The following is a 19,098-nucleotide window of genomic DNA, read 5'->3' on the forward strand; positions in this document are numbered from 1 at the left end:
TCACTCTTTGAACTGCCCAACCGGTCAGCCACCTTTTCTGATTCAGTCACCTTACCCATGGGCTTGTTCTCTCTATCCATTTCTTCTTCACTGTTACGCTTGTGAAAAGCATCTGAAACACCCTAACCCATTGCCTTCTTCTCATCATTGTCCACAACCACTTTCGGCTTATGGAATGCACTAGATATAATTTCAGAAAGTGCTTTATCTTCTTCACCAGGTTTCAACTTCTCTACAATATACCCCTTAACTAAAGCAACTCCTTTATCTGTTTCTCCAACACCCCTTCCTGTGTCAACCTGAGAACCAGTACCCATATTGGTGTCAACACCAATACCTTCATCCGTGTTTTTGGGTAATCATACTTGTACCAGGGATCTTGGAAATAATCGCACTCCCGGTGACTTCTTTCCCATATCTTTGGTGCATTCTCTCCACCTTTATTTAATTCAAACCGGTAGATGAAGTGAATCGGGGATCGCCACCATATCCAAGCTTGGAAGCTGCCATATTTTTCGCCGAGACTGCTGCTGAAGAGATCTTCTCCATGTAGATGCTTTGTTGTGTTGTGGGCTCTTTAACAGACTCTGTTGTCACAATGGGCTCCTGCAATTTTGTCATCTGTTTTATCACCATACCCAATCTTAGATGCCATAACATTTTTTTGCCTGAAAGAGCTTTATCGGCAATTGCTGAGTTTATTGATGGCATCTTGTCTGTGTAGCCACCTTGGTTAGGCTGATATTAATGAAGTTCGCTTGACAGTCGTTTGTAATAATCTTCGCCAATAGAGTTTTACCACAGCCTGGAGGTCCATAGAAAAGCACTCCTCTTGAAGGAGACATATACCACACTTCTCAAACTTCTCAGGATGCTCCACTGGATATTGCACAGTCTCTTTAAGTTCCCTCTTAACGTTCTCAACCCCCCTTATATCCTCGTAGGTTACGTTAGGCACTTCAACAACCGTCTCACGCAGAGTAGAGGGATTGCTGTTATGTATATACTTACGGGGCCAGAGCTGTTGGTAGATGGGGGAAGTGTTTCCATGAAACCAGGCTTACTCTCCTCCTCTTCTTTATTCTCTTCTACTTTTGCAATGTGGGTCTCTACAAACTCTGGGACACACATTTCATCATGGGGCTTCTCTTCTTCTTTTTTATCCAAGGAATCCAATAGTTTATGGTCTTGGTGCTCCCCTTCAACCTTTGTCGCAGTCTCATAGCTTGGCGGGGCGATATGCTTTTGTTCTTGATCCATGATGTAAACTTAGCAAATTCAATAACGAATCTTCCAAATCAATCAAGTCCATTTTTTTTCCTCTGTCAGTTTGAGCTCCTGCAATTTTGTCGCCTGTTTTATCACCATATCCAATCTTAGATGCCACAACGTTTTTTGCCGAAAGAGATTTATCGGCAATTGCCGAGTTTACTGATGGCATCTTGTCTGTGTAGCCACCTTGGTAAGGCTAATACTAATGAAGTTCGCTTGACATTCGTTTGCAATCATCTTCGCCAACAGAGTTTTACCACATCCTGGAGGTCCATAGAAAAGCACTCCTCTTGAAGGAGACATACCACACTTTTCAAACTTCTCAGGATGCTCCACTAGATATTGCACAGTCTCTTTAAAGTGCTGATTTGTAACAGCCATAGAATTAAGTTTCTCGACATCTATAGATTCATCTTCCAAATCAATCAAGCCCATTTTTTCTTTGATGCACTGTAACGCAGCTTCAGTGGACAATGCTGCCAGATTAGCACCAACATATCCATGAGTATCCTTCGCAACCCACTCTAAGTTAACATCATTTGAGAGCCTCATGTTCTTTGTTTGGATGCGAAGAACCTCAAGACGTCCAACTTCATATGGAACTCCAATCTTAATTTCCCTATCAAACCTCCCAAATCTTCTCAAAGCTGCATCAATGCTGTTAGGCCTATTGGTAGCCCCAAGAACGATGACATGAGCGTGAGATTTCATACCATCCATAAGTGTATGGCTGATCTACGTTCATGTTTTCTGGACGATTTTCATTTTTATTGTTTATTGGGTTTTGTATTTCTAACGGCGAAAAGGAAAATCATGCGTGTGTTTACTTTTTCATTTTAGACACAATTAAAAATACCAAAAGGTTCTTTTATAAATTACTATACACACCAATAATAAGATTAACTTGGTAATCAACCAACTAATTATTTGTTAAGTGAGGCCTTTTCTGAAAATTTTGCTGACGTGGCTCACTATGAGCATCCTAGAAGAGCCGATATTAATGTAGGTAGGATCTAAGGATTTGGAATTCATTTTTTTTTCGTAATTAGTATTAGAGTCTGTAAAACCTTGAAAAATAGAGCTAAGAGTGTATAGCTATAATATATATTAGCTTTCGAACCCGTCATACGAACGGGTGTCGTTATAAAAGTATTAGCAACTATGCATAACTATGAGATATGAATATTATATTGACTACTCATCCAAATTTCTTGCAATATGAAAATCCCACTTTTAATAAAAAGAAAGAACCCACTCTTGATAAAACTCTTTGACTTTTTTGTTGTTGTTTAATTAGTAATATAAGTTTGTTTGAAATTTTGGGAGAATGCCCAAGGAGGCGAAGATCACATTGACGCTAATTGAATAGCAAAACATTACGATAAATACCATTTTAAATACAAAACTATACTTGTCAAGACATTCTCATTATATATGATACAACTCTGTTTTGAGGTTAGTTTGATGCATTTGCATCTAGTTTCCGAATTCCCGTTAATTATTCCTTGAGGTAAGTTCGATGCATTTATATCCTGTTGCCAATTTCCAGTTAATTATTCTTTGGGGATAGTTTGATCAATTTGCATTTAGTTTATGATTTTCCGCTAAATATTTTTTAAGGTTAGTTTGTTGCATTTGCATCAAGTTTCCGATTCCCCGTTAATTATATTATTTGCGGTTAGAATAAACCTTCAATCATGAAGAACAAATTCTTTAGAATAAATATTTAATAACAATCATCTAAATGAAGGCCTAGCTGCCTTTATATAATAACCAATGTTTCTAATTCTATTTAGAAACCAAAATAGAACAAATAAGAAACTCTACTAATAAATTATATAAGACTATTAATAATATAATTAGAAGTTTTTATGCCCATGCATCATACTCTCCGGCTTGAAAGAAACTTGTCATCGAGTTTGGTTGCATGTAGATTTGTGAATATTCCGCAAAACTCTTGTACTTATCATCATAGTTCCATGCAGTTGCATCTTGTTTCCAATTTTTTATTAATTATGCTTTGAGGTTAGTTCGATGCACTTGCATCAAGTTTCTGATTTCCTGTTAATTATTCTTTGAGGTTAGTCTGATGCATTTGCATCTAGTTTCCAATTTCAAATTAATTATTTTTTGAGGTTACTATGATGCATTTACACCCAGTTTATGATTTCATGTTAATTATTCTTTGGGATTAGTTCCATGCAGTTGCGTCCAATTTTCGATTTCTCGTTAATTATGCTTTGAGATTAGTTTGATACATTTGCTATCAATTTCTAATTTTCCGTTAATCTTTTTTTGAGGTTAGATCGATGCATTCACATCCAGTTTCTGATTTCCCGTTAGTTTTTTTTTTTTAATGCATTTGCATCAAATTTTCCTATTTCCCTCTAATTATCTTTTGAAATTAGTTATATGTAGTTACAATTAGTTTTCAATTTATCGTTAATCATTCTTTTAGGTTACTTTCATGCATTTGCATTCAGTTTATGATTTCCAGTTAATTATTCTTAACTTTGAGGTTAGATTGATGCATTCACATCCTGTTTATGATTTCTCATTAGTTATTCTTTGATCGGATGTTAGTTCAATGCATTTACATCCAATTTCTGATTTCTCATTAATTATCTTTTAAAGTTAGATAAATGCAATTTCATCCAGTTTTTAATTTGTCGTTAATCATATTTTTAGGTTAGTTCCATGTATTTGCATTCAGTTTTGATTTCATGTTAATTATTCTTTGAGATTAGTTCAATACAGTTGTATATATTTTCTGATTTCCCGTTAATTACTTTTAGAGGTTAGTTGGATGCATTAGCAAAGTAGTGAAACTAGGATGGAAATATATATGGGTGGAGTCGGATTCCACTGCTGCAATGAAGTCATTTAATAACAACCAAATGCATTGGTGAGTGCGAGCGGCATGGAAAAAAGTCAAGCATCTTAGTTGATTGGATTGTAATCACCAACACATGTCGAGAGGTAACTTTGGAGCAGACATTTGCTCTAAAACTATTGTCACTTTGGCAAATGGGGAAACAAATGGTGGGTCGGTACTCCTAATTTTCTATACAGGATAGAAGACAATAATATGACCTACATATTATAGATTTGTAAATTAGCTATCTGTCGAAATGAAGACATGATGCCTATATTAACTTTTACTCTTTTTTTAAATTTGTAACATTTTCTTAATCAATACAATTATCTTTAAAAAAAAAAAAAAAAAAAAAGATTTTCCGTTAATTACTCTTTGAGGTTTGTTAAATGCATTTGCATCTAGTTGTCGATTTTCACTTAATTATTTTTAGAGGTTAGTTGGATGCAATTGCATCAAGTTTTTGATTTTCCATTAGTAATACCAAATTCTATTAATCTTTCTGTTTGTTTTCTTGCAAACATGGCTTTAAAAAATATCATATAAATACATGATTCACAATGTTGGATCATAAAAAAATTTCTAGTTAATTATTATTTAAGATTAGTTCATTACATTTCCATCCTATTTCGGATTTTTCGTTAATTATTCTTTGAGGTAAATTCAATGCATTTGCATCATATTGTCAATAATTCCCCGTTAGTTATTCTTTAGGATAGTTCGATTCATTTGCATCTAGTTTTTAATTCTTTGTTAAATATTCTTTGAGGTTAGTTCGATGCATCTAGTTTCCGATTTCTTATTAATTATTCATTAATGTTAGTTAGATGCATTTGCATACAGTTTGTGATTTCCCATTAGTTATTCAAGATTTCAAGGTGGTGTGTAATATCAACTTCTATTGATTCTTCTGTAGTTTCTTTGCAAACTTGACATAAAAAAATATATTATACATGATTCACTAAGTATGATCATCAAAGAATATTTAATTTCTGATTTTTCGTTAATTATTCTTTTAGGTTAGTGTCACGCCCCGAATTTTGACAGAATTCAAAAAAACAATATTTGTTCTCGACTCTTCGATTTTCTAGGTGTGATGCACTCTCCACTCCAAAAAATCCATAAATAGTTTAAATATGCGGATAATTAAACACCAATAAAATTTTTAACTTAAACAAAAGTCTTCTTCATTACAAAAATTCACAAATAAGATTAGGTTACAAATCTCTTTTCAATAACTCTTTATTTAAAAATTACAAATGAAAATACAAATAGCATTGTCTCAACTGAAAATCTATATCATCTAAAGGGAAAACAAAACCTATCTTGAAAGGTGACGCTAACACGCAAACCACAAGCAGCAACCAACCTTCTTCAACACTAAACTTGTCAAGACTTATCAACTATGTTCATTTAATGAACACACCCGATAAACAAATATGCAAATCGGGTCAGCATTGTTTCCGATAAGCAAATATGCAAATCGGGTCAGCATTATAAACAATGCTGGTGTGAGTAGCCCTAAAATACAAATTATACTTATACAAATATATACACAATCCATAAGGGAGGTAGTTCCTCCACCGAGGCGCCTTAACTTCCAACGACTAATACAACATCCTTAAGTACAATGATTAAGGCAGGTAGTTCCTCCACTGAGGCGCCTTAGCTTCCCAACAATAATACAAAGGCATTTAGTTCCTCCACCGAGGCGCCTTAGGTTATAACTAAACTAATAACCAGCCAAGCATATTCTATACTTACCGCATCAAGTAATTTTTCCCACCCTTCTGCAAAACCATATACAATCAACTATCTAAAGATATATCATTAACCAACATATTACCATAATTATATTAATTAAGGCTTTCTTTGTGTGTCCCTAAAATTACGTCGTATCTATATCTTACCTAGTTTCCCTGGCTACCACAATCGCTTCCCAACGCCGAACATGTACATCCAGATGCCTCCCCTCACATAATGAACCACTCCGTGCGTAACTACCCTGAGTGGGATGCTGCACACTAGGTAACCCTCACACGAAAGTCATTATGTAAGTACTGCTACTATTCGGCATAAAATATCGCGCATCTCATTCTAATTTTGCGAATGGAATAATCAAGCCACCATTCGACTACGCCAGAAGGGCCATTCAGCTTCACTGAAACGCCAGAAGGGCCAATCACATTACTTACGCCAAAAGGGCCATTCAGATTCACTGAAATGCCCGAATGGCCAATCATATCACATACGCCCATCACAAGGGCCAAATCATATGAGTTGTGGTAGCTAGGTTCTAGGATTTTCGTTACATAATTTATTCAAGTGTCATACATTTATATCTCATAATCATTCAACTATATCACGTGCAGGTCAAATACCTTATTGCACTAAGCCACAATATTTAGAAATATCTCAATATATCTCATAACCATTTTCATTCTGTCACGTGCCAATATATTATTGCACTATGCCACAATCCCGTGGGAAATATCCACAAATACTCTACTAGCATCTCACAGATAAAATAATGGAGCATTTATACATTTATTTCTCCAAAACTATTGCATTTAATATATATATCCCAACATATTATATAATGTCACAATTGCTTCAAACGTATCGCATAACATTTTTATAGCGTTTTAGAAATATTATATCTCCTAAATTTTCTATCTCATCATGTGTCAAAATATACACAATATCAACGTCAAATCTTTCTTAGATAATGACAACCAAATTTATACAAGCTTCCACAGCATTTTAGCATTTGATTTGTCCATACAATTTACAACATAAAACGTAGCACAATTAAACAGTCCACAGTCCACAATCAAAGCCCAAAAATCTAAAGTCCATGAATCTAAGTCCGTATGTAGTTTAATACTCATAAAAACATATATATCTAAGTCTTATTATCAGAATTCCCCTCTTATTAAGTGCCAATATTTATATTCTTTACACACTACTCACGTCAAATCTGAATTAGATAATGACAAACAAGGTTATACAATTTTTGACAACATTTTATTACTACATTTGTCCATATTCTTAAATATGTGAAAATCTGGAAAAAGTCAATATTCCATAGTCAACGGTCAACGGTCAATGTCAAAGTTAACCTATCATTGACAAAGTCAAACTGTCGTTTCCATATTCAACAAGTTCAGGGTCATAGCCTTGGTTCATGGCTAAGGGCAAAGGTGCATGGCTCATGGCTCATGACTAAGGAAACGGTTCAGACCCAACTAGCTGAGCCCAAACCCAAACCTTAGAACCCGGCCCCAAAACAAACTTGAAATTGGCCCAAAACTTTAATTGGTTCGGCCCAAAGAAAACTAAAGTGGTCGGACCCAAGAACAAAATAGAACTGGCCCAACCAAACAACTAAAACCGGCCCAAAGAAACAAAATAGAATTGGCCCAACCAACCCAAATAAAATCGGGCCCAAAGAAACAAAATAGAGCTCGGCCCAACAACTTAAACTAGCTAAGGCCCAAGCCCAACTGACCCAAGACAGGTCGTCTTCCTCCTCTCCCTCATGTTACCAGCTCCCTCCACCACACCAGCTCCCGCGCTGGCCACCACTCGTCCTCCTCTCTCGATCCAGCAATTTTGACCCGAATGAAAAACCCAATATTTCAATACAATAAAAACTCGATACCCTCACACTTCAAAAACTCAATCCCAACCGCCATTGACGCCTGTTCAAGGCTCCTAACAGCCCCCACTCTCCAAACAACAACCAAGTATCCATCCCTAACTCCTTCGACATCAACCCACAACCCATCAAACCGACAAATTCCAAACAATCAAAACTATAAAAGTTCAAACCACAGTATGACAGGGGACGCCATTAACGCCTCCCTCAAAACTTCACTGCCCCCACTCTCCAGCACTCCATCATAATCCAACTAACCAACCACATAACCCATCAGAACAAACAACATAATAAAGGGTAGTACCAATTCGAGCTCACGCCTCCATTAACGCCTGTTCAGAGCTTCAACAGTCCACCCAAATTTTAATCCCGACGTCCAACCAACACACCACATACAAACATGATAATAGTTCAAACAGTTCAATAAATATAATCCCAACACAAACCAAGATTAAAAGCGGTTTTCAGCGATATCAAGATCACGAATGTTAGTTTGGGGCTCGCGCCGCCATTGACGCTCTTTCAAGCTTCAACAACCCCTTTCCCCGAGTTTCAATAATGCTACCATTAACAAGTTTTAACAACGACATTAACAATAATAATGACGACAAAAAAATGCACAGAAATCATGAATGGAAACTTTGGACAGTAAAATTAGACCGTGAAATATAAAACTAATCTACTCATCTGTATTAAAACTCGACGAATCCCTCATCGTCCGAATCGTCGTGCTCCAACCCTCTAGCAAACGAGCTTTTATCTCTGCCTCCATTTTATTTTATTTTATTTTCTCTAAACCCTATTCTTTATAAAAATATGAATATATACTTGGGTTTGAAACCTAAGCCCAACATAGACTCGGGCCCAGAAATCAGGCCCACATATCTCAAATCCAATCCAGCGAATTTTAAATAAATAATTAAATTAATTAATTAATAAATAAATATGTATTTTAAATACGGGCGTTACAGTTAGTACAATATATTTGCATCTAGTTTTCGATCTCCCGTTAATTATTCTTTGTTATTAGTTCCATGCAATTGCGTCCAGTTTCCAATATCCAATTAATTATTTTTTGAGGTTAGTTTGATGCAATTGCATCAAATTTTTGATTTCATGTTAATTATTTTTTGAGGTTAGTTCAACGCGGTTGTATCCAGTTTCCAATTTCACGTTAATTATCCTTTGAGATTAGTTCAATGCATTTGCATATTGTTGCCGATTTTTCGTTGACTATTCTTTGAGGTTAGTTCGATTCATTTGCATTTAGTTTTCAATTTTACGTTAATTATTTTTTTAGGTTAGTTCAATGTAGGTCCAACCACTTTATGATTTTCCGTTAATTATTCTTCGAGGTTAGTTCAATGCATTTCTATCCAGTTTTTGATTTTATGTTAATTATTCTATAAGGATATTTCAATATAGTTGCATCTAGTTTCTGATTTCTCGTTAATTATTTTGTGAGGTTAGTTCAATACATTTGCATCCAGTTTCTGATTTCCCATTAATTATTTTTTTGAGGTTAATTCCAAACAGTTGGGTCCAATTTCTGATTTGGCGTTAATTATGCTTTTAGTTTAGTTCGATGCGTTTGCTTTTAGTTTTCGATTTTCTGTTAATTATTCTTAGAGGTTAGATCGATGCATTCACATCCAATTTCTGATTTTCCATTAATTATTCTTTGAAGTTAGTTCAATGCAGTTGCATCACCTACTTAGCTTACTCATGTTTCTGATAGAGTGATCTTCCAAGAAACCCTTCCCTTTCTCACTGATCCAAAATAAAACCCCACCTTACACACAAATCTAAACATTCTTAGAGCATTATGTGATTGTTCTCTTTTTGGTCTAATATTTTAATAGGTTATGGACTATCACTACATAGTAACATAAGATTAGTATCGATAGTATATACAGTACAAAGAGATTTGGGCCTTCTATAGATTTGAGAATAATGTTGTTTCATATTTTACCTAATATATGTTTTGCAAGGTCTACATGTTTTAGAAGTTATCATTTTCTCATAACAATCATTAGTTATTTTCATTATTATCGTGTCTGGTTGTCATCATATAAAAACACATGATTGACATTTTCCCTTGACATTGAGGATATAAAACATGATATTGCTGCTAAAAATATAAGTATTAGGACAGTGAAATCACCATGTCACAAACATGATTATCTACGTTATTGAACTCGGCTTTAATATTTAAATAGTGAACATTGTCCGGGTTGAATGTCTCTCCAGCATACTGCTTGACTTCTGTAACCGTATTACCTATTACTGTTAGAACTTAAAAGTTGGGTACTCGAAACTCATTTATAATTGATCAAACTTTGTTAACAATAATTTTTAGTGCAAAAAAAAAAAAAAAAAAAATCTTGTAGCTCTTTGATATGGGGGTTTTGTTTCTTTGGGGTTATTTTCTTTGTGGGTTTTCTAGGGTTTATCTAGCTAAAATTTCTAATTTAAAAGAAAAATTGAGAAGGAGTGTTTTTGTGGGACTCCTTGTTGAACCCCCATTACATAAATAATGGAAACTCCTAATTTGGATTTTTTTTTTCGTAATTAGTATTAGAGTTTACAAAAAATTGGAGAATTTGTGAAGCCTTGAAAAATAGAGCCAAGAGCGTATAGCTATAATCAAAGACCATTAATACTGAGTAGTGGAAAATGCTCCCAGTGACCCACGTCAGCCCCCCCCCTTTTTTCTCTGAGACTGACACATCAGATTTTTCATAAAAAAAAGAATTCTACGCCCTTTTTTGCCGATTTCAATTGTTCGCGGGTAACCCAAAATAGATAAAAACCTCTTTCCATATTCTCTTTTCAATTCTACAAAACACTCCCAATTCAAAAAAAAAAAAAAATTCATCTCTTCAAACCCTCTCTCTTATTATTCTCTTCTTCCAAAATTAAACTAAAAAATTGTTCAGGATCTCTGGAACTAATTTGGGAAGAGGAGCAGGTGCTACCAAGTTACAACTGCCTTACCAATCCTCTCAGAGAAAGGCAATCATGAAAACACAAAAGAGAAGAAGCAAACTACTCCGATGCAATGAATACATGCCATAATTGATGAGCAGAGGTTAGAGAGTGCATGGTTGCAAGCAACTGAAAAGGGAACCCCTGCATCTTTGAACCGGTTGAAACCAGAGAAAAATCAAATATTACCACAAGATGACATCTCACGCCAAAATCAGATGTAATCCATGATATTGGCTGGAAATCTGCCCAACCTTCAATCCTAGAAACTGTTTTTTTGTCAAAATTAGACAAGGTCAACAGAAGATCCACCTCTCTTTTCCCACCAAAATCCTTCCCATTCTTTCTATTCTTAGAATGCCCACTTTCATCACACTAATGCACCAAACAAACAAAACTGAAATATAGAAAGAAGAAAAACACAATGTATGAACAGAAAAACGAAAACATGGTACATTTTCAAGAAACTAAGATTTGGGTGTGTTTGAAACCCTCACATTTCATCTTGAGGTATTAATTTTGTTTTTTTCAATCTAAAGAAGATGGTGTTTGTTGGCCTAATACGGCCAACCCTTCTCTTTTTTCTCTGTTTTTTCCACTCTCCTATGGTACTTTGGGCTTTAGATATCGAAGCATTATTAAAACTTAAGGAGTCATTTAAAGATCTTGAAGGAACTTGATTCTTGGAACCCATATACGGCTCCCTTGCAATGAAGCGAATCCATGGATTGGAGTTATTTGTTATAAAAGGCATTGTGTATGGTCTTCGACAGGGGCGACATGGCAGTATTGATATCGTCGCATTCACAGGAAATAGGCGGTCTTAGGAGTATCGGTTTCATGAATAATAGTTTCACAGTCCGATTCACGAATTCAATCGTCTTGGCGCTTTTAAAGGCTTTGTATTTATCGATAATGCGTTTTTCGGGGAATCAAAGAGGATTACTTCTTGAAAATGGAATCATTGAAAAAAAGTTGTTGATGTCGGACAATAAATTACAGGGCCAATTCAATATCTTTAGCGAAGTTGACAAATTTCAAGGAGTCGCATCTTGAAGGAAACCAGTTTTCGGGGCCTATACCCCACTATCGGCATTGGCGTCCCTCAATTTTTCTAATAACAATTTGGAGGGCCAAATTTCGACTAGTTTATCTAAATTCAATGCAAGTTCCTTTCTAGGCAATCTTTGGCCTTTGTGGGAAACCGTTAAGTGTGGAATGTAAAGTAGTCCCACCAACGGCACCACGAGAATCAAAGACAGATTACGAGAACATGCACCTCCATCGTTAAAAGATGAAGCAAGTGTAATAACGGCCGCAATTGTGACCTTGGTTTTAGTGATTCTTACTCTAGCTGTGGCAACAATTATTGTGGTTAAGAGAAGAAGGGAATTTGATGTGTTTGGTGGCGGTTTCCATGAGCCAATAGAGTTGCACATGCCACCACCGGCTTCAACCAAAGCAAGGAAGTTGAGTCGGCCACAATTTCCAACAGAGGTATAACATCCGGTCGAAAAGGGTCCAGAGTGGGGGGGGGTGGGGGGGGGATCTCATCGTGGTAAATGAGGAGAGAGGTCTTTTTGGCTGCCAGATTTGATGAAGGCTGCGGTGAGGTGTTGGGGAATGGCGGTTTAGGATCTACAGATAAAGCGGTGATGACAAATGGAGTAGCTGTGGTGGTGAAGAGAATGAAGGACATGAATAAACTTGGTAAAGACGGATTTGGTATGGAGCTCAGACGGCTCAGGGGACTACACCACCGGAACATCTTGACACCATTGGCTTACCATTACCGAAAAGAGGAGAAACTGGTGGTCAATGAAATTAGGAGTCACCAGAAGGAGCAGACTGGTCAAAGATTTGAGCGCTATCCCATGTCTCCAAGTTTGTTGCACAACAGAGGTTATGTAGGCAATTTCGACAAGGAGAACCTATGAGTAGTTTTTTATTTTAATGATCATACATGCATGTGAATTGTATTATGTCTATTGTGTGATTTTGTAAGATTTTTCTTGGAGGGTGTTAGTTGAGGGAAAGGGTGTGGTTGGATTTAGTTGGAGATTAGCGTGGTAAATGGACTTTCTTCTGTTGTATCTCTTGATGAATATACCAACTGCTCCTATGGTTGTAATTAGGGATATTCAACAACTTGCCTATCTTAAGATTAAACCTGATTTCAAATGTTAAATTACAATTGTAATAATTTGTTGTGTTTCTCTGCAGGGGATATGAATTGAGGACAAATGCTGGTGGTTGTAATAGACTTCTTTGTTGGAAAAAAACTAAACACAACAACAAAGGAAAGGTAGGTTAATCAGATATACTCTTTCTGAATTCAAAGTTTCATTAAGAAGAAAAATACACGTGTGTAATCATGATTTGATCATCTTTCTGTTTGTAGGTTAAGCCTGGCACCCTTGTTAGATTACACAAGAAAAGACACTTTTCTGTGTTTTGGACGATAATGGGAAGCCAAGAAAGATGGATAATAAATTGAAGCGATGAGAAGGTGTAAATCCGTAAATCAATTGTCGATATTCTTCTTTTTACTATATAGTTATTTTTTTAGTTAAGCGTAAAATGAAGTGTGTTTGCGTTAGGTCAAATGCAAGATCTTGAAGCGGTTCTGCTTTAGAAAAGGTTCTTCAGGGATCTTTCTTTACACCCCATTGTCCACCACGAAAAAAGACAAGAGTGCTTATCGTTGAAGAAGGGTCAATTCATGGTCATTTCAAACAACCTAAGAGTGGTTATGTATAATTTTGGTTCATTTTAGCAATTATTCATGTTCATCATACATATTTAAAGAACCTCCAATTTTCAAGAAAATGTTAACTTACCTAATTGTGTTTGCTTTTTGGGTGATGTTCCATGGTGGTACCTTGCTTACAATAAGATGATTGGACATTCTCGAAATAAAGAATTTAGCATGGTTGATGCAGTTCTGAGGTTGCTATAAAGTTAGCAGCCAAACAAACTTTGGAATTCCCTGTTACTGAGGCAAGTACTTCCTGTAGCCCATTCCTTATGCATCTCCTTGCTCTTTTCATTTGTGACTTATTATGTTGATCTCTTAGACCTCTCATTGCCATCTTAATTTGAGTCATATAATATCAGCGGGCTATGTATCTTATCATTTTAAGTAATCTTTTTAGATCTAAAATGTGGAGATTTAGTTGAAATTATATTGTGCTTAATAGTAGAGAACTATATACCTGTTTGGTTGAGGACTTGATCGAGGGTTTAAATTTAAATTGATTGAAATATGATAAAAATGGTTCGAGGGTTTAAATTTATCTTCAAAATTGCAGATTTCTTGGTTATTTAGAAAGGTCGGTACAGATGATGATAAGGGATTTCAGTGCTACTTGGCCAATGTTCAATATAAACTAAAGGATAGTGAAAAAACTATTCGAGAAGGATTTGTAAAAATTGGCAGAATTGGTAAGTCAAATATGTTTCTTCCAATTCTTAAAAAAGTATGACTTGAAGAGAAATGTCATAAATTACCAAATACATGTGGTCAAGACGATGGGATTTGGTCTCTAGGGGCCAAAATGCTAAGATGTCTCTACCTAGAACCAAATCAATTTGTTGATTGGTAATAATAGATAAGTAACAATCAACAAAAGGGTCTTAAGGAATCTATATTGATAACTAAGACATCCCAGCTAGGCTCATACCTCTGAGCCCACTATGTGTCATGTTCCTTAGCAAAGAAGTAAGGTAAACAATAAAGTCCCAGTTATGATTGTTTCAACATATTGGAGCTCCACTTAAAGACACTGCCTTGGGATTTCAATCCTCGAAACAGAGCACTTGCAGAAGCCCAATCAAAGAGAAATGTCTTCACATCTTGGCTCGCTATTTACGAAAGCATGCCTTTGTTTCTTTGAACTTTCTTTTCTTCGAGTTTATTTTATATTTTTGCCTTTTGTCTCATGATAAATGTGTAAGTGGACTTTCATATATTGGGCAGAGACAACGAAAGAGTTCATTGCAAAGTTGGATCTTAAAACTGGCCAGAAAGTTCTTGGTGGTGGTTGCGGCATTGGTGGAGGAGATTTTTACATGCCTGACAACTTTGGTGTTATGATTTCTTTCAATCTTGAACGTGTCATTGGATGCAAATGCTTTGTTGAATTTAATGTTACTAAATGTATGCAAATGCTTCGTTGAAATTGATGTTGTTGCCGTTGTATGAAAAAAGACATACCCACATACAAATGTGTTAATATTTGTACCAAAGTTTTTTTCTTAATCTTTTGTAGAAGCAGCCCATACAAAGCACTTTATACTTTATATGTTCTGTTTACTTTCTTCTTGGAGGAGGTTACTTACAAGAATGTTCACATATAAGTAAACAAAGCAGCAGATCATCTAGGAAGGTTGGGTGTTCACAACGATGATGGATTCGTAGTATATGGCCCATATCTTGGTTGTAGTTTACTGCCTACAGAGTAAATTGATGTAAGACTATAATTAAAAGAAAGAATATATGACATTTCACAGAGTATCATTTATGGGTCTGCCCAAGGTTGCAATAAGTTGCATTCAGTTGCATCAGATTGTAATAAAGTTCGCATTGATTTAATCACTCTTGGCTAATCTATATTCCAAATCGTTGCACATGTAAATTTGATTACAAATTAAATTAACATTAATCAACTTCATAGTAGATCATTTTAATTACATTTCATGGTTCCATGATTTAGTCGAAGTGTTAATCAACTTCATAGTTGATCATTTTAATTACATTTCATGGTTCCATGATTTAGTCGAAGTGTTAATCAACTTCATAGTAGATCATTTTAATTACATTTCATGGTTCCATATATGATTTAGTCGAAGTAGTCAAGTAGCTTGAAGTTTTTGGCAATGTAAACCATATGTAGGTATGCAATGTTGGTCTTAAGGAAATTGGTCATAAAGAAAGTGATTGCCAAGATGGTGGTATTGCCTATGGTTGTTGATGTGTTATTTGATTTTAAAACTTTGAAAGAGTTCTACCGGAAAGTGATGACATGCTCTTGCTCCCGCAATCCAAGACAACATGCCTCCCTATTCTTAGTTAAACCCTGAATATATGCCAATGACGTACCATTAATATAGGTTTATTTACTCATGCATGTAATCCATTATTCTCTTTGTTGGTGTTTCTTTGCATGCCAAGTGAGGACGAGATATTTTATTCTTTAATCGGAATTTTTTCATCTATACAAATATTGTGTGTGTATAATATTTTGATTGCAATCTCTTGAAAAAATAGAAAAACATAAACCTTTCAAACAAAGTATGTAGTGAATTATTAGCTATCAATATACATATATTATTTATTCAAGTGGACTTTAAGCTTTTAAGTCATTAGCTATCTATGTAGCAAGTCCGGCCATAGGCCGGGCCAAATGGCCAGTACATATCTAAAGACAAGATTTTGGTGGCTAAAAGTCTTGAAATTCGTTGTTGCCGAGAATATGCTTAGAATTGACGCCCAAGTCATAACAAATTCGATACCAAACAGGACTAGAACTGAGTCTCTGTTCCGAATCAAATAGAACTTCAAACTCTTAAGCAAACTTACCGCCATGCAACTTCCTCTATATATACAATTCGTTCTTCTTCATCTCTTTGAGTTAGGTATAGGAATTTATCAAGCAAGATGAGTGGTAACAATGAAGGTTCTTTGAACTTGTTTTCCAAGTACACAATCATCAGAAAAATTGGGGAAGGGACCTTTGGGCATGTTTTTCTAGCTTGCGATAACCGTCACGGGGAATCTGTTGCAATCAAGTTCTTGAAGGATCGTTGTCGTTTGTGGGAAGATTGTAAAGAGAAGAGGGAACTGAAGGCGCTCGTTGCATTGGATCATCCGAACATCGTCAAACTCAAAGATATCGTCCAAGAAGGTGAGTACCTGGACTTGGTGTTTGAATACATGGATAGGAGTCTGCACCAACTTATTTGTGAGAGAACAAGGTTTTTCTCTGAAGAAAATATTAGAGGTTACTGCTTCCAGATACTTAAAGGAATCGACCATATGCATAGCCATGGATACTTCCACCGCGATCTTAAGCCAGATAACATATTAGTTTCTGGAAACGTAGTCAAGATTGCTGATTTGGGTTCGTCGCGAGAGTTCTTGTCTGTGGAAGATGATTTGGGTTGCACGCGAGAGTTCTTGTTTGATCAACCATACACGAATCATATTACAACTCTCTGGTATAGGGCACCCGAGGTTCTGGTCAAGTCTTCCAAGTACGGTGCTGCTATTGATATTTGGGCAATGGGAGCTATCATGGCTGAATTATTTCTTCTGCAGCCTCTGTTTCGTGGTACGGATGAGGTCGATCAACTTGACAAGATATGCAGCATAAAAGGTAGTCCGTTTTCCTGGTTTAAGGGTCTTCAAGAAGCAGAAGCACACAACATCCAGCTTCCTGTGTGTTTAGGAATTCCCCTTCAGAAGTTAATACCATCAGCAAGTCGCGATGCAATTGCGCTAATGGAATCACTCCTATCCTGGGATCCCAATGTCAGGCCTACTGCTGCAGCGGCTCTACGACATCCTTTCTTCACACCATGTTTCGACGCTGAACAGCTGCTTGATTTGGAACTAAGGCTCACTACGGCAATGACTTTTCCATCTATGAATGGTGAAGTAAATAGGGTCCTGCTCTAGGGTTCTGCAGAAAGCATGAATCGATCAACTTGAGTTGTATATGCTAACCAATTACCCATACGTTTGTGCTTGATCTATAAGCGGGGTAAAGCCCAGAAGTGACTTGGTTGCAGCACTAAAAAACAAAAAAACAAAATCTTTGTAGGTAAGAATTTATACCGGACGGCAATTTTAATAATTCCGGTCCTGAATCATTGAATCCATTTGTCTTTAAATATTTTGAAACCTTGAATCTGTTTGTTTTAGTCTTATTTTTAGTTTTAATGGGTCTTGTATTATCTGCGATTTGCAAATAAACTCAATACCTTGGATCAGGATGAATGAAAATTATACTTATTGAATATCTGTGATGCTAATGCCAGCCGATAGCAAACAATTAGTACTCAGTATATCGAAAGCTCTATTTGAAAACAGAGTAGAATAGCTAGTGTAGATATATGTGGTGATGTAATTATTTTCTTTCTGATGAAGCTATGTATGCCCTCATTTCATTTGAACACCATGAACCATCAAACACCTAAAGGTATACAACTTTACATACATAAAATAACAATAACAATAACAACTTTGCACGTGCGTTTTGATTATACAATAACAATGCAAGATTTTTATTTTTTGGACTTTTCTAATTACCAGAAAATTTTAGGCTGATCAAGTTTGGCTGCTTAAGAATACACTCGCTTTCGAATCCGTCCTCCAAACGACTGTCGTTATATTAAATTATTCTAAAAAATATTAGCAACTATGCACAACTATGAGATATGGAAATTATATTAATCACTTATTCAATTTTCTTGCGCCACTCTCTATAAAAAGAAAGCACCAAACCTTAATAAAACTCATCGACTTATTTTTGTTGTTAGGCTATTTAATAATAGAAGTTTGATTGAAATTTTGTAAGAATACCCAATATAACGAAGATGATATTGAAACTATTCGAATAGCAAGACAATCCCAATCATAATAAAATAATTATAATAAACACTACTTAAAATGCTAAACTATACTTGTCGAGACATTATATTCTCCATATATATAATACAATTATGTTTCGGGGTTAGTTCAATGCATTTGCATCAAGTTTCTGATTTTACGTTAATTATTCTTTGATGTTAGTTCAATATAGTTGCATCTAGTTTCCGATTTCCCATTAATTATTCTTTGAGGTTAATTAAATGTAGTTGTATCAAGTTTCTGATTTCCCGTTAATTATTCATTAAGGTTAATTCAGTATAGTTGCATTTAGTTTTCAATGTTTCGTTAATTACTCTTTGTGATTAGTTCATTGCATTTGCATCCAGATTTCAATTTCCCGTTAATTACTCTTTGAGGTTAGTTCAATATATCTACAACCAGTTTTTGATTTCCCGTTAATTATTTTTCAAGGTTAGTTCGCATCAAGCTTCCAATTTTCGGTTATTTATGCTTTGAGGGTAGCTCGATGCAGTTACATCCGGTTTCCGATTTCCAGTTAACTATTCTTTGAGGTTATTTCAATGCATTTGTATCCAGTTCCCGATTTTCCGTTAAACATTCATCAAGGATATTGCATCCAGTTTTCGATTTTCCGTTAATTATTCTTTGAGGTTAGTTTAATACAGTTGCATCCAATTTCTGATTTCC

The 19,098-nt window shown here is 35.6% G+C and overlaps 1 pseudogene across 1 annotated transcript; it reads left to right on the plus strand.

Annotated features, from left to right (window-relative positions):
- Positions 1-16,309: 16,309 nt before the first annotated feature.
- On the plus strand, positions 16,310-17,611 carry LOC147490248 (uncharacterized; annotated as a pseudogene). Its single transcript, XR_015202191.1, has one exon. The product of XR_015202191.1 is annotated as an uncharacterized LOC147490248 (transcript).
- The last annotated feature ends 1,487 nt before the right edge of the window (positions 17,612-19,098 follow it).

This window comes from Coptis chinensis, chromosome 7, assembly GCF_015680905.1.
Source record: "Coptis chinensis isolate HL-2020 chromosome 7, ASM1568090v1, whole genome shotgun sequence".
Taxonomy (NCBI): Eukaryota; Viridiplantae; Streptophyta; class Magnoliopsida; order Ranunculales; family Ranunculaceae; genus Coptis; species Coptis chinensis.